At 36.2% G+C, this 26,729-nt stretch overlaps 1 protein-coding gene across 2 annotated transcripts in view; it reads left to right on the plus strand.

The window, feature by feature from the left end:
• The window catches only part of SETD3 (SET domain containing 3, actin N3(tau)-histidine methyltransferase), a 122,066-nt gene that overhangs the window by 858 nt on the left and 94,479 nt on the right, over nucleotides 1-26,729 (plus strand). The window lies entirely within an intron of this gene.

Genomic DNA, 26,729 nt, shown 5'->3' on the forward strand with positions numbered 1-26,729 from the left:
CACTGTCTGTGTCTTGTGCCCCTTCCTTTTAGGTCACTGCTTGTGTCACTGCGTGTGTGTCTCGGTTTTTCCTTCCCGATTTTTCCCTAGATCCCTATGTATGTGCCTGTCCCCCCACCCCTGGGACCCTCTTGTGTCAAAATCCCTCATTTCAGGTGGAGCCAACTTATTTTCTTTTTTCTCCTACTGGTCTTCCTTGTGCTACTCCTGGGAGTAAAATCTAAGGCCTAACACTAGATTTCATACTCCATCCTCACCACTCTCCCCCCGCCCCAACTGTTCCTCATTGTGTTTCAGTGGAAGTAGCACTGTTTCCTTCCTTTCTCTCAATACCAACTCTTTAGTAGGAAAGGAAAGAAATAGCATTTTCTCATCTACTAGTTCCTACTACTTTAAACAAGATTCTTAGAGGAATATTCTCCTTCCCCCTCCCCCCAAGTCTTTTCGGCTAAAGAAAAGTGGTAGAAAATATGTCCTATTTGTTCTTAGATACAAGTCCTCTAATTCCATACACATGTGCTTACTGGGGAGGAAAATAATTTACTTGATTGTAGTCAGAGTTTACCTTTAACTTAGCTGTGTGACCCTGGGCATAGACTTCTGTCTTTCCTCTATAAAATGAGGGGGATCTGGACTATGACCTCCAAGATCCCTTACTGCTCTAAAACTATGATTCTGTTTCCTACTCTCTTTACTTACTGCTTGACTCAGTACTGTTTGTTTCCTCAAATTTAGCACTTAGTGGAAAGGAGTAGTCAATGATTTGTGAATTTTATTTCCTCCCCTCCCCCATAGTAAGATATGTGAATATTTTCCTGTTTTATAATTATATTTCCTCAAAAAATTCTGAGCATGATCTAGAAACTCAATGCAAAATGAGTGATTTTAGTGGAAGAACTTCACTGTCATCCCTCCTACTAATTAGTGATTGTTTATTTAAAAAAAACACATTTTTTAATTCCCTTTGTGTTCTTTCTAAAGTCCTCCTGTAAGGGTTTATTTTTCAAAAGAGGAATCTATACCCATATTTTCCCAAAACTTTTGATCAGAAATGACAATTTTAGCATTTGAGAAGCAAAGTGAGTCAGTTATCAGCAATTTACCATTAGTATTTCCTACATCTCGTTGATGTAGATACTCCCTCCAGTGGTAAAGGTTGCAATTCATCCACACCTCATTCTGTGTGACTTTTGTCTGTGTGTTCCTGTATATGCTCCATGAGAGGGTCCACTAGCTTACAGGGGCCTTCTCTAGGTACTTTGACAATATATGAGTACCAATAACAGCTGCCCACCTGTTATCCCTCACTATCAATATATGATTGACCCACCTCTTTTTCTAATTGTACCTCAGTTGATATCTTTTATGCTGCTTCTTATATGTAAATCTTCATTAGAAATATGCTGCAGCTTATTGATGCCCACCATGCTTTGTGTTGACCTTTGGTGTGCTCTCAAGAGATTGTGGTGTTCCTTGATTCATATCCATAAAGTTTTATCAAAAGACTACTGGTGTGTAAAAAAGTTGAGTTTTTGTTTTATTAAGAAAATTAAAGTTGTTAAAAAGCACCTTAATGTTTTCCATATTCCATTCAACCCACTTTTTTGCTTTAGTTGTAGCTGTATGTGTACACAGGTAATGGGTAAGTACTCCAAATTAGTACTAAATAGCCTGGTGAGGTACTCCATTTTTCTGAAGTCTTTTTTCTTTGTAAAGAAGATTCAGTTAGAACAGTGGTTTTTAAAGTACATTTTTTCAGGGAACTATTTGGTTTATATAATTCATTGACACAAACTTTTCAGTGTTACTCTAGTGCTCTCCCTTTCCCCTTATTTTTTTTTTGTCTGCCCCATTCCATTCTCTAATCCCACTTTAATATTGTAAAATCAGTTCTTTACCGAAATGATAATCTAAACTGGAAAAAGAAAGTTATCTACTATACTTTTCATTTCTCAGAAATCCTTTTATGCTTATCTTTTATTGGTGGAATAGTAATTTGTGATGGGGGGATGTATGTGATATGAATAGTTTGCTAACTTCAGTTAATGAGATGTCAGCATCTATCATTTTTTAGCATTAGGTTTCTCATGCCTTTCTATTGTCAATGACATTTAGACCAGTCTAGAATTACGATGAAACTTATGTTTTAGTGGTAACTGAAAAATGAAGAAAAATATTTGGAGGTGATATATAAGGAGCCTTTTCCTTCCTTATATTTAACCAATGGAATGTAAAAATTCTACTTCTTAACATCCTAGTCTGAGATGTGATGAGTAACTCCATGCCATTATCTTTGAAGCACCTTGTTATTTAATTGGAGGATCATGAAGTTTAACTAAAAGAAACCTTAGTTACATTTAACCAGCTTCTTAACAGCAAATACTACCATACATCTTTGCTAAGTGTGAGTCAGTATATGTGATCTACATCCTATCTCATAGCTTCCTTGAATTACTTTTTATTAGATAGGATCTTCATATGAAAAGTAATGTCATGCCAAGTCAACTACCTTTTATTAGTGCCTTCTATGTGCCAGGCCCTGAGGATACAAAAAAATGATGAAAAGCAATGCTTGCCTTCAAGGAACTCACAGTCTATTTGGGAAGACTGCATACAAACACCTTTGTTCAAAAAAGATATAAAAAGAATGAATTGGAGATAATCTCGGAGGAAAGACTCAAAAATTGTGGAGTACTGGGAAGCATTTCTTGCAGAAGGTAGAATTTTAGTCGAGACTTGAAGGAAACCAGGGAAGACAGGAGATGGAGATGAAGCTGGAGAGAATTCCAGGCATGAGGAATAACCAATGAAAACACTGGGTCTGGAGATGGAGTTTCTTGTGGGAGGAACCAGGAGGCTGTTCTCTGATGTCTAGGTTTTATGAATCTTTCTTTTTTTCCAAGTGTTTGTCTTACCATCTTTTAAAAACTCTTTCAATTTCAGAAACTGACTGGGTGAGCTCTAGCTCTTCTGCAGGTGTCTGTGAGTGGTAGGAGGAAGTTTAAAGTAAAAAGTCCTTTTATGCTGTTAAGCCCAGACCTGTGATTTCACTGGTATAGGAACTCCCTTTGAGAAAATCTCCACCCATGTAGGTCAGCAAGCACTCTGAAATTTATAGTCTTACAGAGCTACCTTGAGGACTGAGTTCCTTCTCAGCTCTAGAACTGTGATCTGATCTGAAGGTAATTGAGAAGTTAAGAGTCAAATAGCCAGTGTGTGTCTGAGGTTGGACCTGAACCTAGGTTTTTCTGACTGAGTCATTCTCTTTACTACCCCCCACCCCCATGCCATACTGTAGCCTATCACTTCAACTTGTATCAACTACTTGAATCCAGGTATATTCAGCCTCATAAAGGATTGTGAATAATTTTGTTAATTTTTGTACAAGCATATCACACTACTTACCTTTTTAAAATTTTTTCCTGGTAATGAAATCTGATGCTTTTCTAGCAAAATAACTACTTTTAATGTGCGTTAAGCTAGGATGACCAGCAAATCTTGCATTTGATTTCTGTGGAGAAACTTTTTCTACTGGTTGGTTATTTTCTTGGGCCAGAGAGTGGTATACAAGAGAGAATCAATATGTAAATCGGTCAGCAAATATTAAACACTTATGTGCTAGTGAACATGAATTTTCATTTTTCATAGATATTCATTACTTGAGAAGAAGTATGGGTGTAGTGGTTAGAGAACTAGTGTCTGAGCCTGGAAGCCCTAAGTTTAAGTTCACCAACTGATGTATACTGCGTGTGTAGCCCTGGGCAAGTCACTTTGATTTCTCTGTTCTCCAGTAGGCAACTCTCCAAGACTTAAGTTGCCAATAAGATGCTATGGTTTCCTCACCTATACCAAATAAAATCACATGTTCATCTCTTATCCCTGTCGCTATTTAATATTTCTCTGTTTCTTTAGCAGAAAAGTTAGCAACAATTTTGTTTCCATAATAAATGGATTTTGAAGACCTGTTAAAAATTTGCCTTCCCTTTGTACTTAGGTCTCACACAGAAGAATAGATGGGTATTTTTTTGGCTCTGCTTTCCTCACATTGTTACCTTCTTGTTTCTAAAATGAGTTTATACTGATTTATACTTAGTTTTGGAGGTACATTTTATTATTTGAGTTCTAGACCAGTGATGCCCAGCTTTTATATTTTTAAAAGTTATACTTAGTTTTGCTTTTTGTCACATTTAGGGATGTAGACTAAGTATATTCAGTTCAAGAAACATTTATTTGCCACCCAAGCATAGAGCTCTATAGCTTATTATTTGAAAGGATCTCTGTGAACTGGTTTTCTTTATGTTTCTATATTTCTCCTTGGCATACAGATGTAAAAATGCAACAAAAATACAACAAAAATTTGAAAAACTTAGTTAATATCAGTAGAAAAAAACTTTTTTAATATGCAGTTACAATCCAAATTCAAAGCAGATGGGATTTTTTTTCCCTCAAGTTCGAAAAAAATTGACTGCCTAAATGAAAAGACTCAACTATATTTAAAGCCCATGTCTTCTACTAAACCTCCCAATATTCTACACCGAAAGATATTTGGTTATCCAAATCATATTTCCATTTGGTGGGAAAACTTTGTGTTAAAATTTTGGTGTAGTAGAAAGAGTCTTGACCTTAGATTTTGGAGATGTGTGGCTATAACTTAACCATGTGACTATGGGTGAACTTTTCTTAGCTTCAGCGTCCTCATTCAAATTCACGTAAAATTGGAATGATCCTTTCCATGTCACAGGATTGTTCTAGGGAAAATACTTGGTAAACTTTAAAGCATTATGTAACTGTGAGTTTATTTTTTTTGTCCAAACTTGTGATTTCTTCAATGATTACGTTGATCTAGGTCAATGGTCTCAATTTTTTTGGTTTCAGGATTCCATTATACTTTTAAAAGTTCATGAGGACTTCACTAGCCCCCTTCCCAAAGAGCTTTTGTTTCTGTGGGCTACATCCAGGAGTATATTGGTAAATATTTAACAACTGGCTCTCTAAGGGAAAAAAGTACACATAACACATTTAAGTTTAATCTATGTTATTAATATTTTCTCCCTCATTTTCTTATATCTAGACTATCACCAAAACAACAAATAGGTGTTTGTCTGTTTTTAAGTTTAAATACTCATACTGAAAATTTTACAATTGGCAAAGCTGGTACAAGCTGGATCAAGCACACCTCTGACTATATCTATCAATATTTACTTGTATTAGTAGTTATAATCTCTTAGTATTATTATGAACAAAATCTTGACCTTTTGGACCCCCAGAGAGGGTCTCAGGAATCCCTGGATTTCCCAGGCCATGCTTAAGAACCACTGACCTAGGATGAAAAGAAGACATAAATATAGTAATAGTAATAACAACAACAATAATAATGGCATTTATTTAACACTTTATGGTTGGCACAACCCTTTATAATATTGTGATCCTCACACCTGGAAGAGAGGTATTGTTATCCCCATTGTACAGAGGAGGAAATTCAGACTTGGAGGTTAAATGACTTATCTGGGGTCACGTAACTACTAGGTGTCTGAGACAGTATTAAAACTCAGGTCTTTTAGAGTCTAAGCTTAGGACTCTATCTGCCTCTATCTGTTTAGGATTGTGTGACCTAGCTGCCTCTATGGTAGAGGTGCCAATTCAAAAAATAATGAAATAAAGGGGAAATTTACTAAAACCAGACATAAGAAAATAGAAAATTTGGGAGAGTTATCAGTTTCCCCTGCTTTAGAAAATTCAGTAAGACTGAATTTATATACTTAAAATTTTTCTAATTAAAGAGAGCACTCTAGGCAGCACCTTTATTAGACTTTTTCTCCCTTTCTAATCACTGATATTTGAAATTTTAGTCTTTAAAATAGCTGCTAACATAGTTCTGTGATTCAGCATTAATTGAGGATCTTGGTATCCATTTGGAACTACTAAACAACTAAAGACTATAGGAATACACTTTTAAAATTATTCTCACCAGAAGCAGTCAGTCAGTAACTATTAAGTGCCTACTATGTGACAGGCACTCTGTTAAGTTCTGGGGGTGCAAAGGCAAAGGATAATTATTTTCCTTAAGCAACAGTTTAATGGGGAAGACAACAAGCTATATATTGGATAAATAGGAGATCATTTACAGAAGAAAGGCATGTACAAGGTGGAATTTTAGTTGGGATTTGAAGGAAGCCAAGAGATGGAAATGAGGAAAGGGAGCTTTTCAGGCATGAGAGGCAACTGGAGAAAATGCCAGGATCTTAGAAATAGAGTGTCTTGTTCTTGGAACAAGGAGGCTAGTGTCAATGAATCAAAGAGTATATATGTTGGGGGTATAAGGTTTAAGAAGACTGGAAAGGTGATGGGCAAGTAGGTTATGTAAGGCTTTGAAAACCAAACAGGATTTTGTATTTCATCTGGAGGTGATAGGGAGTCACTGGATTTGAGTATTGAGTATGGGGGTGACATGGTTGGACCTGTGCTTTAGGAAAATCACTTTGGCAGCCAAATGATCAATAAATTTGAGTTTGGGGAGACTTAGGGCAGGTAGACCCAACAGTAGGGTTATTGCAATGGTGAGGTGATAAGAACCTGTACTAGGATAGCAACTGTATCAGGTGAGAAAAGGCAGTTGAATTGGAGAGCTGTTGCAAAGGTGAAATCAATAAACCTTGATAACAGATTTTGGGTAGTAATATTCATAATGAAATAATTTGAATGAACAATTTTAGCTGATTCTAAGATATTTAACCTCGCCGTATCACAATTTTTTCGAGAATAAAATAAAGCAAACTGAACTAAACTGTTATTTGTAAATAGATAGAACTGTGGAAATTCACCTTTTTCTGTGTTGGGTATTTACTTAAGGTCTCAAACTTTACAATTTATGAATACCAGTTAAGCACTCAGGTTCCTGTTATCTCTCCACCTTGCTGCATGACTAGCCCACTTCTTTTTAAGATCAAACATTTCACACCATTCTTTATATGTAGAGCATTGTTGGGAGTATGCTATAGCCTATTTGGATATGCAGTGGGCTTCTCCATTATCCTTTGAACTGTAATTTATAGTTATCCTAAAGGCCATAGTAACTTTCATTTTAACTTTTTAAACATTGTACCTTTCTATTTTCATTTACATGGTGCATGTCCTATTTATAAATCCTAAAAGTCTTATTAGAATATTGTCAGATCTTGACCTATGCGAGCTCCCTGTGAGGCCAATTAAGGGGAAGAAGAAATGACTGGGTGGGATTTTCCCATTGGCCTGAACATTTGAATATTCATCAGTATAGCAGCAAGAGAATATGTGATAGGTGTTGACTGTCACAAACCTGTTTAGTTCATGTCCTCAGTATCATGGGCTGAACTACAGTTAGGTGGATTCCTAGATAACTTAATAACTGCATCCAAAGAGTCTTGATCAATGTATTGTCATCCTAGAGGAAAGTTTCTGGTAGCCCAGCACAGGACTTAGCCCACCTACCTTGTTTCATTGTGTTTATCAACAAATTTGATGAGTTAGAAGATACATTTTACAAACTTTGTAGATGACAACTTAGAGGAATAGCAATTATATTGGATAAGAAAATGTGGTTTTGAAACTTAAGGTTAAAAAGATAGGCTAAAACTTACAAGAGCAAATTTAATAGGTCAAATGTTAAATCCACCCTTTATGTTAAAAAAAAAAACAAGTATGAGATAGAGGAGGCCCAGATTAATGTAGTAGTTCATCTGAAAAAAAAAAAAGACCTTAGAGGCTTATTATCTGTGAACTCAATAAAAAAGGTAGTTTAAACTTTGGCTGAATTTATAGAAATGTAATGTCCAGATGAAGTGTAATAATTAGTTCATTGTACTTTGCCCTAGTCTAACCACTTCTGGAAGCCATTCTTCTTAAGGGAACATTGATATTCTGAATCTTGAAACATTGTTAGAAGGAATGATTGAAGAAAGTGGAGTTGTTTGACCTGAAGTAAGGAGGAGGAACATGATCAGTGGGCATTCAGTAACCTACTATGTGCCAGGCAGTATACTCAGAGCTGAGGATGCAAATTAAAAAATAAAATAATCATTTTTCCAAGAAGATATGATATACTAGCACTCTTCAACCATCTAAAAGGTCAGTTATGGGGAAGATTGCTCTGAAAAGGAAGTTAGTTATTAAAAGCTAATAAAGTACATTCCTGTTACTATGTATTAGGAATGAATGTGTGATTGGAACATTGTATGATATCCTGAAAGGTGTTGTAATGAATATGGAGCTTGTCTTTTCTTTTAGAAGACAAGGAAAAGAAGAATACAACCAAAGTAGCCAAGTCCTCCCTTTCTCTCATTGATTAGAACAGAGTAATGAAGGCTACATATCTTTTCTGTGTTACTTAGATATTTTCTTGTTTGGTAATAGGTTGTTTTGGGACAGTTAGGTGGCTCAGTGGATAGGGTCCTGACCCTGAAGTCTAGAAGACTCCATCTTTGTGAATTCAAATCTAGCCTCAGACACTTATTAGACCTGTGTGACCCTGGGCAACTTAACCCTATTTGCCTCATTTTCTCATCTGTAAAATGAGCTGGAGAATGAAATGGCAAACCGTAACGGTATCTTTGGCAAGAAAACCCCGAATGCAGTCATAGAGAGTCAGACATAACTGAAAAAACAACTGAATAACAATAACAATAGGTTATTTTATGAAGGACATCACAAGTACCTGGGGAGCTACCTCACTACACCTTGATTAATCCAGGAAAGAGGCTTATAATTGGGCTGGTATGAAAACCTGGGAATTCTAATCCTTAAGCCAGAGCTGAGTAAATAAGGACAGTGTCCCCTTTTATGGTTTGCTGAATTAACCACAGTCCTACCAGGGCACTTATTTAGCTATCCAGGTCCTAACCTCAGATCACTAGAGACCAGACCGTGGTTAACAATAAGTGACCAAAATGTTGTAGATGAGACACTTTAGATCAATAGATATTCAGAATCTGTGTGCTTAACCTGGTTCTGTGTTCAGGTATGTGGGATTATAAGCAGATGGGGAAAGTTCTTGTGGAAGGTCTAGGAGAGACCACATATTATTGTCAAATATATACAATTTATCTTCCATTCTTTCTCATTTCCTTGCCCTAATATAGGAGTCTATCAAGGACAATAGGGACATTGATGCTTTGCTGCCCTTCCCCGACTACTTCAATGAAATTAATTGATTAGCGGCTATATTCTGTACACTACAAAGACAAAAAAAACTAGTTCTGAGACACGTATTTCATGGTACGCCAGCCTTTAGACAATAAGACTTTTTCTAGTCAGGACCAACCACAATATAGGCGATCAGTCGTCTTTGAGGATGTTGATGAGCAGTGTTTAGTTGAACCAGAATTCTGTATCCAAATCAGAAAATTTTAAAAATCCTGAAAGCAATTTCTTGTTTCCTGGAGATAGGTTGGTGATAGCATCATGTCTTAGAGAATGGCAATTCAGTGGAAAGAATACTGAATTTGGAGTTAAAGATCTGCATATCCTTTCCACTCTCTGAGCTTTACTTTCGTTGTGTGAAATGATGGGGTTAAACGAGATAATTTCTAAGGTTCTTGCTAGCTGTGAGTCCTGTAATTCTTTGACTTTTTAACTAGAGCTGTTTTATAGTATCTGTCACTAGGGATGACCTTATATCAAAATTACTGAAGAGAAATTTTAATTTTTGGGTGGGAAATTGAACTAGTGGGAAATTGAACTAGATGCTGTCCAAGATATGTGATACTAAACATTTTTAATTTTTGGGTGGGAAATCGAACTAGATGAAATCCAAAATGTATGATATTGAACATTTGGTAAGATGAATGCTTTAAGGTTTCCTTCTTAGCAGAAGGATTATAGGTGTGCATTCAGACTTAAGAAAATTCAATTTTGAAAGCACTTAAATCAGGAAGTAATCACATGATTCTGTTTTACCCCCCCCCCAAAAAAGTCTGTAAATTTCTTTTGAAATAAGTTTGCTTAGTACATTTAAGAGTTTCTTTAAAGGTTATAGACTAGTTAATGAGAAATTTTAAGATTAAAACTATTGGATATTCTGTAATCATTTATTAAGAATCTGATGTATGGAGAACACTATACTAGAAAAATTAGATATGACTGAATACCTGCCCTCATAATGTCTTTTTCACCTGAGTAGAATTGAAGGTTAATTAAAAGTTATATATAAAAATATCAGAAATTATGAAGTAAGCTAAGAGTAAAGAAAAACTTTTTTGTTTTGCATCAAGCAAAGTCAGTTATATGGAGTTTGTCTCAATTCAAGTTTTTTTTAAGCATTTATTAAACGCCTACTATTTGCAAGACAGTATACTGGAAAACACAGAGACAAAGTAAAAACAAGATTTTTTCCCGCAAAGAACTTACTTTCTTTTCACAAGTAAATATATAAATTGACTTGATATTCAAGTCAAAATAGATTTCTCTGCTGCATGAAAAGTCAAATTTTTATTTACTTTTAACCTTTTGTTCAATGCTGAGCATCCAAACAAATCTAGAAAAAAATTCTTTCCTAAATACTTATACCTCATGTCTGTGACATTTTTGCAGGCAAGAAGAGTATGTGGTATAATATGTTCACTGTTAGCTTAAGTTCGGAAAATATTTGATTTGCCTTAACTCATTATTTATATAATTTATATATTTAACACAAAATTTAATGGGACACTAGGGCCCAATGAACTACTTCAGTACTTTACTTTTTAGTGAAATTGGGGGGAAATTTCCTATTCTTTCTTTATAAAGAATTTTAGTAGGCTTCTATAATCTCTTCAAAATAAATTTTACAGCTGGATTGCCTGAGGTATGAAGAAACCATAGCACTATCCTGTTCTATAGCTAAATCAACTGTAAAATTGGGTAAGTGTAGGACTACACTGAAAAACAGATGCTGTGTTTGAGTTAAGGTTTCCTGGATAAATCACCAAATAAATGTAATCAAAAATGTTTATTTGTGTTGTGTTTAGTTGAAAGTAACATTTTCCAGAAAAAAATGTACCAAGAAAAATACCAATGCACATCCTTTTTATTTTGATGTTTTAATAATGCGCAGCTGCAATGTATCAGTATTCTGTTTCATGTATGAATTAAAATGTACTTCTGAAAAACAGAATTTTTAAAAAAGAAACAGCTTTCTCCAAATGTTTTTTAAAATTATTTATTTATTTGTTTGTTTGTTTAGTTTTCAGCATTTATTTCCATAAGATTTTGAGTTTTAAATTTTCTCCTCCTCTCTCTCCTCTCCCACCACCCCAAGTCAGTGTGCAATCTGATATAGGCTCTACATATACATTTATATTAAGCGTATTTTCCCATTAGTCATAATGTAAAGAACAATTAGAACTAATGAGAATGAAGCAATAAAACAAAACAACAAAGGAAAAGGAGTGCAAATAGTATGCTTCAATCTGCATTCAGACTCCATAGTTCTTTCTCTGGATGTGGATAGCATCTAAAACAACTCCAAAAGACTCATGCTTGCATTGCTGAGAAGAGCAAAATCTATCAAAGTTAGTCATCACCCAGCGTGGCTGTTCTCCTGGTTCTGCTCATTTCACTCAGCATCAATTCATATAAGTCTTTCCAGGTTTTTCTGAAGTCTGCCTGCTCATCATTTCTTATAGCACAGTAGTATTCCATTACATTCATCTACCACAACTTGTTTATCCATTACCCAATTGGTGAGCATTCCTTCAATTTCCAATTCTTTGCCACCACAAAAAGAGCTGCTATAAATATTTTTGTACGTGTGAGTCTTTTCCCCATTTTTATGCTCTCTTTGGGATACAGATCTAGGAATGCTATTGCTCGTCAAAGGGTATGCATTATTTTATAGCCCTTTGGGCATAGTTCCAAATTGCTCTCCAAAATGGTTGATCATTTCACAACTCCACCAACAATGCATTAGTGTTCCAATTTTCCCACATCTTTTCCAGCATTTATCATTGCCCTTTTTTGTCATGTTAGCCAATCTAAGAGGTGTGATGTGGTACCTCAGAGTCATTTTGATTTGCATTTCTCTAATCAATAGTGATTTAGAACATATTTTCATATGATTATAGATAGCTTTAGTTTCTTCCTCTGAAAACTGCCTGTTCATATCCTTTGACCATTAATCAGTTGGGGAATGACTTGTATTCTTATAAATTTGACTCAGTTCTCTATATATTTTAGAAATGAGGCCTTTATCAGAGACATTGGTTGTAAAAAATTCTTTCTCACTTTTCTGCTTCCCTCCTAATCTTGGATGCTTTGTTTATGCAAAAACTTTTCAATTTAATGTAATCAAAATTATCCATTTTGTATTTCATAATGTCCTCTATCTCTTGTTTGGTCATAAGTTCTTTCCTTCTTGATAGATCAGAAAGGTAAACTATTCCTTGCTCTCCTAATTTGCTTATAGTATCAGCCTTTATATCTGAATCCTGTACCTATTAGGACTTTATCTTGGTATAGGGTGTAGGATGTTGGTCTATGCCCCATTTCTGCCATACTATTTTCCAGTTTTCCCAGCAGTTTTTGTTAAATAGTGATTTCTTATCACAGAAACTGGAGTCTTTCCAAATGTTTTTAAATCTTTGTTTATAGCTGGAGGGCTTTAAATGTTCGTTTTCTCCCCAACCTACTTACTTTCTACTAATGTGGATTCTAAAAGGAAATCACTAGCTTATGAAAAAAAAAAATCCCTGTTTTTCAGGGATGATACTTAGTCATTACTATATAATTTAAATTATTAAGATATCACTATTTGTTTATCCAAAGTTCTATCATCTGCCTTGCATTTTAAATGGATATAGTATAAGTAAATATCTTGAAGTAACTTATTGTGTTTTGGGTGCTGGAGCCAAGGACTTTGTAAATGCTCTTGGCCTCTATCTATTGCCTTAATATTGGAAAAATTTCTTGAATATATGGTAAATCTCTTCATCTTCATTTTCTTTCTAAACTGGTATTGTGGTTATTTTTTATATAATTTGTCAATTAAGCACTGCCTCATGCATCTCTATTTTCTTGTTTAAATCTTTCACTTTTTATCTTTTCTACTTTATTTTGTCTGAGTCTAAGCTCCTGGAAATTGAGTATAGTATTTTGTACTTTTTCTTTAGCTATCAAACTAACTTGTTTATAGTGTTTCTATTGCCAAAGGGCCATGGAGAAAGCATAAACAGTTTTCAACCTACTGTCAATGACATAGCATAAAAAATATTGCCCAAAGAAAGGAACTTGACAAACACTTGTTGATTGTCTGAGTGTCATCAGTATAGAGATGCTAATGGAACCCAAGGGAAGTCCTTACTTCATGAGGGAGAGTGTAGATCTATGAGAAAAGAGGGCCCAGGACCGACTCTTTGGGAAAGCCCCTTCTTAGTGGATGAGAAGAGGAGATTGATAACAGCAAAGGAGACAAAGGTGGAGTGACCAGATAAGAGAAAAACCAAGAGAGCAATGCCCACAGAAGTCTAGGGACTAGAGTGTGTCCTGAGGGGAAGGGAGGGCCAACAGGGTCAAATTTAGCAGTTAAGACAAAACTGGAATTTTGTAGAGAGCTGTGGCATCAATTGAGTTATGGCATCTCAGGCAAGATTGCAGGGGATTGGTGAGTGGTGGGTTAGGGAATGAAGACAGTGGGTTTGGACAGCTCTTTCTAGGAGCTTGGCAGTGAAAAGGAGAAATGATGTGGGACTCTTGCTTAAGTGGCAGGATCAAGTGAAATGTTTTTTGTTTTGTTTTGTCTGTTTTTCAAGGATAGTTCAGATGTGGTTATGTTTGTAGGCAATAGGAAAGGGGAAATTGAAAAGAAAGGGTATGGTTGGGGGTGAATGCTCCTGGATTGAATGGGATCAAGATCACAGTTTCCAACAAATTGAAGAGCTCTTTCCCTGCCCAGTGGGGCAATTAGAGGAAAACAGACAAGATTTATACAGAGTAAGGTGTGAATGGATTTCACTGGAGGAAATACTGATATCAATATGGTCAAACACCTACAAATCCTAACTTTGATACCATATAGGGCAAAGCTCTGATTTGGGACTAAAGATGTATATAGACTACTATTTTGTGTTTTCAAGTATATAATGGAACAGAAGTCACTCAGTTTTTATTAAGGATTTCTCTTATGCAAAGTATCCCAAGGGCTGCTTACCGGCTCTATTATCATATAAAAAATTTTCTATTAAGCCTTTAAAGTTCTTCATAACCTTGCCTCTTGCTGTCTTTCCAATGTTCTTATGCTTCTTTCCACACACTCTTCAATTCAGCCACCCTGACTTATTTACTGTTCCTCACACAGTCCTTCCTTACTTCCACCTCTTGGTTTTCCTGGCTTCCATCAAGTCTCAATTCAAATCCAACCTTCTACAGGAGGCTGTCCCATCCCCCCAACTGCCTTCCATTCTGAGATTACCATCCAGCTACAATATATTTGCCTTATGTGTACCTAGTTGTTTATGCATTATATATATCTCATTAGAATGAAAGCTCCTGTCTTAGTGTGAATGTATCTTGTCTCCCCAATCAAATTAAAACTCATTAAGGTAAGGAATATGTCTTAAGCTTTATTGTGTCTTCTAGAATGCATTATTCTGTGCTTTGTATGTGCTTAAATAAATGTCCCGAAAGACTTAGTGCAGTTTAAGCTATTAAAGCTTATTTTTTTAAATAGTTTTGAACTATTAAAGCTTAAAAGTGATCTAAGACTTTTGGGATGCCTTTTATTTTAATATAACAACAATTAACTGTTAATATTAATCCTTCAAACAGTATTTTGCAATAATTTACTGTGTTCTAGACAGTGTGGTAAGTATTTAAGATAACAAAGAAAGGTAGACAATTGCTCATGGTCACAGAGCTAGTATACATCAAAGGCAAGACTTAAACTTACGTTTTCCTGATTGTGAGGACAGGCTTTGTACCCTGTTGCATCATGTTGACTACCACTAGAGAAACATTGCTGTTAAAAAAATGTGTTTTGGGGGGCAGCTAGGTGGCATAGTAGATACAGTACCAGTCCTGAAGTCAGGAGGGACCTGAGTTCAAATGCAGCCTCAGACACTTGATACTTAGTTGTATGACCCTGGGGAAGTCACTTAACCCCGATTACTTCACCCCCCCCAATTTTTTAATTTTTGCTTCTAGGAAGAGATTGGAATCATTACAAGCACTATACAGTTTCCCAAAACTATGTTTCTCTTTCCTCCCAAGAGATCTTCCAAAGGACTTATGTAACTTTTCAATTTTGGGCTACCTTGACATGTGTGTGTGTGTGTTTGTGTTTGTTTGTGTGGTGTGTGTTTATGTATTGGTGGACAAGCTCCATACAACTATATATTATGGTCTGCAAAACAGGTTTATTTGTTTTTTTCTATTTGCATTTTCCTTTGTCATTCTCATGTAGGAGACTGATGATGCTCTGGGGTTTGCTGTCATCAGAACTGTATTATCAGTAAACAAGAGCATCATTAGAACCTCTTTATCTATAGATAAATATAAAATTTAAAAAACCCTCTTCCATTTGAATTCAGTGCTGGACATCCTCCATTATAATAGTAAATACCTTTAGTGAACCCAAACTTCCCTGTTTTATGCCTTGATAATAATGGGAAGGTTGTCAAATCAAGCCATCACTGTTGTGTTGCAACCTGTGTTGCTCTAGAAGTCCTGTACAATTTCAACACACAATGGGAGACACCCTGCTGCAGTAGAGTCCCTAAGGCAGTATTCTGCTCCAGTGAATCAAATGTCCTTCTTTAGTCAACAAACAAGCACAATGAGATCTTGTTTTATCTCTGCCCTTCTGTCAGCCACGTGACTGCATGCACCAGGTCCATTATAGAACACAACTTAAAAAAAAAAAACCTCTTCTGTTTCACTCCCATGCAGCCCCATCAAGGATGCCCTGAAATATACAGACTGTTCTTATAAAGGTTCCTTAAAGATAGGTAATCAGGCATATAGGTTGGCAGCCACAGATATCTTTTGATTCGTCATTTCCTATTAGCAACAATTTCCATGATTTTTTCTAAGCACCAATATCCTTCCTTTTCCATCCTGAAAATTGATTCCTCCATTGTGTTACTAAATTATTGTGTGGGATGCCACTTAAATTAAAAAACACACAGAGGTATCCAAGGAGAAACAGAAAGTTAATTTATTATTATAATTATTTCAAACCTCGAGATTTGGGTGTCCCTCCACCAGAATACTCTCATGAAAGGAGACACAAGACAGAAGCAAAGGACCTGATTATATACCCTTATGGGCAAATTCCCCCCTCCCACCGACTGTCCACTATTTGGCTCACAATTTCATGTCCATAGAAACTGAAAACAAAACAATGAACACAATATACATATCTATATTTCTTAGTTTGCTGAAGTAATACCAAAGAAGCAGTTAAAGATGTGCTGTCAAGCTAGACACTGTACTGTATAGCCAGGTCACCATGGCCGAAATATAGCAACAGGTGCATCAACAAAATACAGGGAGGGCTTATTCAGGAGTTTCAAGCTTGGCAAACTTTAACTACTTAACAGTGGCATGGGTGGGGGTACTTGGGGTTGAATTCCCATAAATCAGGTGATTTCTAGTAAATCAAAACTTAGGCCTGTCAGGCTGCTATGCCTGCCTTGAGTCTAATACAGTTTCTATTTATTCTTCTAAGGGAAGTTTTCACGGGACCCCTCATCTCACTCAGCCTTATCCCAAACCTTAATTACACTGAGGAGTCTTCACTGGGACATCCCATTCATTATTATCCCTAAATTGTGTTATTTCCTGAGTGGACATTGCCCTTGACCTATTTTGGTCCACTTGCTTTTCTCATCAAAGCTTTCTTTCATGTGATTTTTTAAAAGTTAATTTTTGTTTATTTTTAAAGCAGAGACTTTTTAATTTTTTGTTCAGTTCCAAACTTTTTTCCTCTCCCCCTCCCCCCACACAACGAGAAGGCAAAAAAAAACCCCTCTAAAATTGTTTAATGTAATTTCTACTTCTCATGTAATCTACCAGTTATGATGTTAGAAGCCAAGTGTGGTGGCTCCACTGTCATTGATAGAGAAAAAAATTTTTTGAGAAATTTTGACAGATACTTTATGTTTTTCTTCATATGTCTTCCCCTCTCAAACTCCCCTCCCTCAACCCCCCAAACCCTCAACATTTCATTCTTAAATTCTCTCTGGAGTTGAATTAGTTCAATCTCTCTCACCAAGCCATCTATGAATTTTATTTTCTTTCATTTTTTATTGATGTTTTTATGAGGAGATTTATTGCTTATAAACTTTTTCCATGTTCCTTTGCAAGAATTTTTCAATGAGTTTATGTTCTAAACTGGTGCTACCATTGGCTGTGGTATTTCCTCACCATGTCAGAAAAATCGAACATTCTCTGTCTAAGGCAATCTCCAGGTTTCTCTGGCGTCCCCATTGTGGTTATTGATTTACACTGGTTAAGCTTTTTTAGGAAATGATGATAACTTATAATCTTTCTCCTCATTTCCCATCTTTAGACATCAATAGCTTGTTTAGGTTAGGTTGTAGTTACTTTAATTGTAGACTGAATCTTATTTTTATCCTAATTTGGTTAGTTTTTAACCCCCTTGGGAAGATTATTAACATAAGTCAGGTTGCTGTGTGCCTAGTATTCTCAAGTGAAACCTCCTATTGTATGTGAATCTAACAGTTTCCTTCTAGGAGGTGGACTACAATGACTATTCAAAAATATTCAGCACTTAACTGGAAATTCTTACCACAACAGTGATAATAATCCCTAACATTTATATAGTACCTACTGTTTTCTAAGCATTGTGCTATGTGCTTTACGAATATCATCTCATTTATCTTCACAACAATATTATGATGTAGGTTCTATTATTATCCCCATTTTTACAGTTGAGGAAACTGAGGCAGACAGGTTGTGTCTTTCTCAAGTTCATACAGCTAGTGAGTATCTGAGGCCAGATTTGAACTCGGTCTTTTTTTTTCCCACTTAACAGTATTTTATTTTTTCCAGTGACATGCAAAGATAGTTTTCAGCATTCACTTTTACGAGATTTTGAGTTCCAAGTTTTTTCTCCTTCCCTCCGTTCCCCCTTCCCCAGAATGGCATGCGATCTGATATAGGCTACAGGTGTACAATCATATTAAATGTATTTCCACATTAGTAATGTTATGAAAGAAGAATCAGAACAAAAGGGAAAAACCACTAGAAAGAAAAAAAAACAAAAAGAGAAAATAGTATGCTTTGATCTGCATTCAGACTCTAGTTCTTCCTCTGGCTGTGGACAGCATTTTCCATCATGAGTCCCTTGGAATTGTCTTAGATCGTTGCATTGCTGAGAAGAGCTAAGCCTATCAAGTCAGTCATTGTACTGCTTTGTGTGTGTACCATGTTCTCCGGGTTCTGCTCATTTCACTCAGCATCAGTTCATGTAAGTCTTTCCAGATTTTTCTAAAGTCTGCCTGCTCATCATTTCTTATAGCACAATAGTATTCCGTTACATCATCTACCACAACTTGTTCAGCTATTCCCCAATTGATGAGCATCCCCTCAATTTCTAATTCTTGGCTACCACAAAAAAGAGCCTCTATAAATATTTTTGTATATGTGGATCTTTTCATGTTTGTATGATCTCACTGGGATATAAGCCTAGAAATGCTATTGCTGGGTCAAAGGGTATGCACATTTTTATAGCCCTTTGGACATAGTTCCAAATTGCTGTCCAGAATGGTTGGATCAGTTCACAACTCTACCAACAATGCATTGGTGTTCCAGTTTTCCCATATCTTCTCCAACATTTATCATTTTTTTTTATCATATTAGCTAATCAGATATATGTGAGGTGGTACCTCAGAGTTGTTTTAATTTTCATTTCTCTAATCAATAGTAAATTAGAGCATTTTTTCGTATGACTGTAGATAGTTCTATTTTCTTCATCTGAAAACTGCCTCAAACTCAGTCTTCTGACTCCAAGCTTAGCCCTCTATCCATGGGCTCCATCCACCTGCCTCTTATTCAGAATGCTATGTAGACAATAGAAAATCTCAGATTGATAAATGGTCGAAGATATGAATAGACAGTTTTCAGAGAAAGAAATCAAAGCTATCGGTAGTCATATGAAAAAATTCTCCGAAACAGTAAGACACACATTAAAACAATGCTGAAGTACTTTCTTACACCTATCATATTGGCTAAGATGGGGAGGAAAGGAAAATAACAAATGCTAGAGGGTATGTTGGAAAGCAGGTGCAGTAATTCCTTCTTGGAGAATCTAGAAAAAAAGAATTGGGACACCAGGTCATTGCCTTATGAGAAACTTGGAATCTAGTTAGTAAGACAGGAACACTCATGGATACATGAAAAGCAAAGAAAATGGTTTTATTTAACAAATTGAATGTCTACTTTGATACTAAATACTGCAAAGATATAACAGGTTCCTGCCCTTCAACTCTCATCTGTAGTTCATAGCAGACACTGTAAAATTCATTAGCAATACAAAATATATAGATGAAGAGACCAATAGTATAAATAACTGTTATGAAGGATTTTGAATTTGGGAGATTATGGGTGAGAGTTTTTATAGAAGATGCAGGACTTGAGTCTGGTCTAAATAGATGCATTTCATTTGAATAGCAAGGGGGAAGAGAGAGCCATCTAGGTAAGGAATATTTTGTAAACAAAAGTCGCAGCAAGCAAGGGGTATTCAAGGGATACTCAGACCCAATTAGCCAAATTGGAGCTGAGGAGCTATGTCAAATAGTAAGGGGACAACATTGTGGCAGTGTGGAATAGTGAATAGAGGACTGACTTTGCTGCCTGGAAAACTTGGGTTTAAGTGGCTCTTCTGACATACTGGTTATGTGACCCTAAACAAGTCACTTAACTTCTTAGTCCTATGGTCAATTTTCTTGTCTTTTTTTTAAATTCTTTTTTTTTTCAGTTCCAAATTCTCCCATTCTCCTCCCCTACCCAATGAGATGGCAAGAAAAATAAAACCATATATGTGGTATGTGTGTATAGTTATGCAAAACATTTCCACATTAGCCCTATTATAAACAAAAAAGGAGATTTTCAAAAAATGACTTTATTATTTTTAATTCTTTATTACTTCTTTTTTTTCTTAAATTTTAGTTCCAAAGTTTTTCCCTCACACTACTCCCTCACCCACTGAGAAGGCAATCAAATGATATCAGCTGTATATGTGAGACCATGCAAAATATATTTCCATATTATCCATATTACAAAAAAAAAGGAAAAGAAGAAAGAAAGTAAGAAAGTTATACTTCAGTTGGCACTCTCTCTGGAGGTGGATAGCGTTTTTTTCATGAGTTCTTTGGAATTGTCCTGGATCATTGTATTCATTAGAGTAGCCAAGTCTTTCACAGTTTATCATAATTACAACATTGCTATGCGCAATGATCTCCTGGTTCTTGTCAGTCCATTTTGCAATAATAAATAGAGATCTTGGCATATTTTTTTGAAACCACCCTCCTCATCATTTATTATAGCACAATGGTAATCCATCAAATCATATGGCACAACTTGTTTAGTCATTCCCAACTGATAAGCATCTCCTCAATTTTTAATTCTTTGCCACTACAGAAAGAGCTGCTATAAATATTTTTGTGCATATAGGTCCTTTTCTTTTTTCTTAATGACCTTTGGGGTGCAGACTTAGTAGTGGTCTTGCTGGATCAAAAGATGCAGTTTGATAGGCCTTTGGGCATAGTTCCAAGTTGTTCCCCACAATGTATTGACAATTCACAATTTCACCAACAGTTTATTGATGTCCCTCTTTTCTCTCATCCCCTCTAGCATTTGTCATTTCTGGTAGGTGTGAGGTGGTACCCCAGAGTTCTTTTAATTTACATTTCTCTTATTTAGTACTTTATTTTTCTCCAGTTACATACAAAACAATTTTTAATATTGTTTTAATATTGCTCCATTGAGAAGGCAAGCAATTTGATATAGGTTATGCATGTGTAGTCATGCAAAACATTTCATAATAATCATGTTGTGAAAGAAAACTTAGACCCCTCCCCCCAAAAAAAACCCTCAAGAAAAATAAAGTTAAAGAAGTATTCTTCAATTTGTATTCAGATACCATCAGTTCTTTTGCTGGGGATGGATAGTATTTTTCATCTTAAGTCCTTCAGAGTTGTCCTGGATCATTGTATTGCTGAGAATAGCTAAGTAATTCACAGCTCATCATCTTACACTATTACTTTTACTTTGTACACAGTACATTTCACTTTGCATCAGCTCATGTAAATCTTTCTAGGTTTTTCTGAGAGTATCCTGATCATCATTTCCCATAGCACACTAGTATCCCATCACAATCACATACCACACCTTGTTCAGCCATTCCCCAATTGATGGGCATCCCCTCAATTTCCAGTTCTTTGCCATAAGAAAAGAACTGCTATAAATGGTCCTTTTCCTTCTTTTAGTCTCTTTTGGGATTCTGACCTAGTAGTGGTATTGCTAGGTCAAAGGGTATGCATGATTTTATAGCACTTTGGGCATAGTTCCAAATTGCTCTATAGAATGGTTGAATCAATTCACAACTTGACCAACAGTGCATTAATGCCCATTTTTCCCTTACTCCCTTCCCCATTTGTCATTTTCCTTTTCTATCATGTTAGCCAATCTAATAGGTATAAGGTAGTACCTCAGAATTCTTTTGATCTGCATTTCTTCAATCAATAATGAATTACAACTTTTTTTTTATGTGGCTATAGATAGTTTCGGTTACTTCATCTGAAAACTGTTCATATATTTTGATCATTTATCAATTGGGGAATGTCTCTTTTATAAATTTGACTCAGTTCTCTTTATGTTTGAGAAATGAGACCTTTATCAGAGAAAATTCAAAAAAATTTTTTCACAGTTAATATTGATAGATGTATATACCTCCATCCTATTCTCACCCTGCCTCCCAACCATTTATTCTATTCTCTCTCTCCTTTCATCCTGTCCCTCCTCAAAAGTGTTTTGCTTCTGACTATCCCATACCCCAATCTGCCTCTCTTATCCCCTTTCCCTCCTACTTTACTGTAGGGTAAGATAGAATTCTATACCCAATTGAGTGTGTATATTATTCCCTCTTTGAGCTAATTCTGATAAGAGTAAGGTTCACACTTCCCCTCACCTCCACTGTAAAAGCTTTTTCTTGCCTCTTTTGTGTGAGATAATTTACCCCATTCTACCTCTTCCTTTCCCTTCTCTCAGTACATTTCCTTTCTCACCCCTTAATTTATTTTTTAGATATTATCCCTTCATATTCAACTCGCACCTGTGCCCTCTGTCTAGCTATACTCCTATTTGCCCTAATAATGAGAGAGTTTCTATGAGTTAACAAATATCATCATCCCATGTAGGAATGCAAACAGTTTAACCTTATTGAGTCCCTTAGGATTTCCCTTTTCTGTTTACCTTTTTATGCTTTTTGAATCTTGTATTTGAAAGTCAGATTTTCTATTCAGCTCTGGTCTTTTCATCAAGAATGCTTGAAAATCCTCTATTTCACTGAATATCCATTTTCCCCCCATAAGGATTATTATACTCAGTTTTGCCAGGTAAGTGATTCTTGATTGTAATCCTAGCTCCTTTACCCTGTGGAATATCATATTCCAAGCCCTCTGATAGTTTAATGTAGATGCTGGTAAATCTTATGTTATCCTGACTGTGGCTCCATGATACTTGAATTGTTTCTTTCTGGCTGCTTGCAATATTTTCTCCTTGACTTTGGAGCTCTGGAATTTGGCTATAATATTCCTGGCAGTTTTCATTTTGGGATCTCTTTCAGGAGGTGATCAGTAGATTCTTTCAATTTCTATTTTACCCTCTGGTTCTAGAATATCATGGCAGTTTTCCTTGATAATTTCTTGAAAGATGATGTTTGAAGGTGGGGAACCTGTGACCTTGAGGCCAGATGTGGCCCTCTGGGTCCTCAAGTGTGGCCCTTTGACTAAATTTAAACTTCACAGAACAAATCCCCTGAATAAAAGGATTTGTTCTGAAAACTTAGACTCAGTCATAAGGACCTAGAAGGCCACATGTGGCCATGAGGCTGCAGGTTCCCCACCCCTGGTTGGCTCTTTTTTTGATCATGGCTTTCCGTTAGTCCAATAATTTAAAAATTCTCCTGGATCTATTTTCTGTGTCTGTTTGTTTTTCCAGTGAGATATTTCACATTGTCTTTTTTTTGTGATTGTTATTGGTTTTGTTTTATTGTTTCTTGATTTCTGATAAAGTCATTAGCTTCCATTAACTCAATTCTGATTTTTAAGGAATTATTTTCTTCAATGAGCTTTTGTACCTAATTTTCCATTGGCCAATTCTACTTTTTAAGGAGTTTTTTTCCATCAGTGAATTTTTGTGCCTCTTTTTCCATTTGACCAGTTCTGCTTTTTAAGGCATTCTTCTCCTCAATGACTTTTTATTCCTCTTTTATCATTTGGCCTAATCTGTTTTTTAAGGTGTTATTTTCTCCAGAGGGAGAGTGTGTGTGTGTGTGTGTGTGTGTGTGTGTGTGTGTGTGTGTGTGTATGTGTATGTATATGTATGTGTGTCCATCCTTTACAAAGCTGTTGACTCCTTTTTCATGATTTTCTTGCATCACTCTCATTTCTCTTTCCAATTTTTCCTCTACCTCTCTTACTTCATTTTCAGAATCCTTTTTGAGCTCTTCCATGGCCTGAGACCGATTCATATTTTTCTCAGAGACTTTGGATGTAGGCAATTTGACTTTGTTATCGTCTTCTGAGTGTGTGTCTTAATCTTGTCACCGTAGTAATTTTCTATGGTCAAATTTTTTCTCTGTTGCTTACTCATATTCCCAGCCTGTTACTTGACTTTTAACTCTTTGTTAAAGTATGGCTCTGCTTCCAGGGTGGAGGGTGCACTGTCCCAAACTTCAGGGGGTTTGTGCAGTGTTTTCAGAGATACTTCTAGGGACCTGTAAGTTTTCAGTTCTTCTAAGATTGTATGATCAAAGGAGAGGAGTGTTTACTACTCTCCTGGCCTGTGCGTGACCACAAGCACTCTTTTCTGCCCTGGCACTATGATGAGGGTCCCTGCTCCACTGTAGCCAGAAGCTGTGGAGTGCTAGTGTTTCGCCTTGTCCTGGGACTGCTACCCAGGACTATGATCTGGATCCAAGTATGGGCAAAGCGACAGTGTCCTGCCTCAGTGGTAGCAAAGAGACCCCTATAATCTCCTTCTGACCAGTTGTTCAACCTCCTTACTGTCTGTGGGCAGAGAGCTCTGGAAGCAGCTACTGCCACTGCTGATTCAATGGCTCTCAAGGCCTGCTCCTGGTTTGCTGGGGCCGGGGCTGTGCTGGCGTAGTCTGCGCTAGACTGTGCTCCTCTCTCATCCTGATGCAATGGACCTTTCCTGCTGACCTTCTAAGTTGTCTTGGGCTAGAAAATTGTTTCACTCTTTTTGTGGGTTCTGCTGCTCTAGAATTTGTTTAGAGTCATTATTTAAAGGTATTTTGAGAGGTTTGGGGGAGAGCTCAGGAGAGTCCCTGCCATCTTGGCTCTACCTCCAAAAAAGCATAAAACTATGCTTTAGTTTGTACTTAGAGTCCATTAGTTCTCTATCTGGAGGTAGATAGTATATTTCGTCTTGAGTCTTTTGGAATTGCAAGTCATTGTATTGATCGTTGTTATTAGAACTAGAGTTACTAAGTTTTTCAGAGTCAATTGTCTTTGCAATATTGCTGTTACTGTGTATATTTGTTCTCCTGGTTCTGCTCACTTCATCAGTTCATATAGGTCTTACCAAGTTTTGCTGAAACCATCCCTTTCATCATTTCTTAACAGCACAAAAGTATTATTCCATTGTTTTCATATAACATGATTTGTTCATGTATTCCCCAATTGATAGCCATCCCCTCCGTTTCCAGTTCTTTGCCACCATAGAAAGAACTGCTATAAATGTTTTTTTTTTACATGCATAGTTTTCTTTTTTGATCTCCTTGGGATATAGCCATACTAGATATATTGCTGGTCAAAGGATATGCACAGTTTAATAACCTTTTGGGCCATAGTTATAAATTGCTTTCTAGTATCCCCGCCAGCATTTGTCATTCCCTTTTGCCCCCCATCTTATCCAATCTGATAGGTGTGAGATGGTACCTCAGAGTTATTTTAATGTTCATTTCTCTAATTATTAGTGGTCTAGAGTATTTTTTTTAATATGACCATATGAAAAAATGCTCTAAATCACTAATGAAATTATTTATTGTTTCTATGATTTGGTCTTTGGCCCACTCATTCTTTAGGATTACATGCTTTAGTTTCTAATTAATTCCTATTCTGTGCTTCAAAAGTCCTTTACTGAACATAGATTTTTTTTTTTTGCATTGTTGTCAGAAAAAGATACATATATTTCTACTTTTCTTCACTTGCTTGTGAGATTTTTATGTCCTAATGCAGGGTCAGCTTTTGTAGCCACATCTGAAAAATAGTCTTTTTTATTCCCATTTAGTATTCTCCAGAGGGCTATCTTAATCCAACTTCTTTCAAATTTTATGCATCTCTTTAATATCTTGTTTATTTTGTGTTTAGATTTATGTAGGTTTGAGAGTGGTAAATTGAAGTCCCCTGCTAATATAGTTTTGTTCTCTATTTACTCTTGTAACTCATTTAACTTTTCCTTTAAGACTTGAATGCTATACTGTTTGGTGTATATTATGTTCAGAATTGCTATTAATTCATGCCTATGCTACCTTTTAGCATAATGTAGTTTCCCTGATTATTTCTTTTAATTAGGTCAATTTTTGCTTTTACTTTGCCTTAGATAATAATTGCTACCACTGCTTTTTTTTTTAACTTTAGCTGAAGCATAATAGATTCTGCTACAGCTCCTTATTTTAACTCTTCTGTATATCTTTTGCTTTCAAGTGTGTTTCTTGTAAACAACATATTGTTGTATTCTGGTTTCTAATTCATTCTGATATCCTTTTCTATTTTATATGTGAGTTTATTCCATTCACGTTCATAGTTAATGATTGCTAACTATGTATTTCCCTCCATCCCATTTTCTTATACCTATCCTTCTCTCTCTCTCTCTCTCTCTCTCTCTCTCTCTCTCTCTCTCTCTCTCTCTCTCTCTCTTTCTCTCTTTAACCCTGTCCCCTCCTTAAAAGTCTGTTTTGCTTTTGACCAATTGTTTCCCTTCCTCTTGTTCTACCTTGCCATTTCTCTCACCCCCTTCCCTCCTACTTTCTGCGTGGGCAGGATGAATTTCTGTACCAGATATGTGTGTATGTGTATTTTTCCCTCCTTGAATCATTTCAAATGAGATTGATGTTCCGATGTTTACCTCCCTTCCTACTGCCCCCCCCATTACGTGAATTCTTCCTTGCTTGCCCTATTTATGTCTTTTTATGCCTTTCTGCTGTTTTCACAGCTCAGTCTAGAGGCCTGCTAAGTTTCTGGTGCTTCCTAGGTGGTATGATTTGGAGAAAGGCTTGTTCAAGTCCTCTCCTGGTCTGTGCTATGCAAGTTCCTGACCCAGGTTTGGTTGGGTCTGTTAGTTTATGTGTGGTTGAGTTTTAGTACACTGCTGGTGGATTCAGTCACTGTTAGTCCGCTCGGAATTTTTGCAGGTTCAAAACTACTGAACTGCTTGACTCCCCTTTGGTCTTGGTTTCTTGTCTTCAGTTATTCCACCACAGGCTTATGTACAGGGCTAAACGTTAAAATTGAGTC

Source organism: Phascolarctos cinereus, unplaced genomic scaffold (assembly GCF_003287225.1).
Source record: "Phascolarctos cinereus isolate Bilbo 61053 unplaced genomic scaffold, phaCin_HiC Scaffold_2;HRSCAF=192, whole genome shotgun sequence".
NCBI lineage: Eukaryota > Metazoa > Chordata > Mammalia > Diprotodontia > Phascolarctidae > Phascolarctos > Phascolarctos cinereus.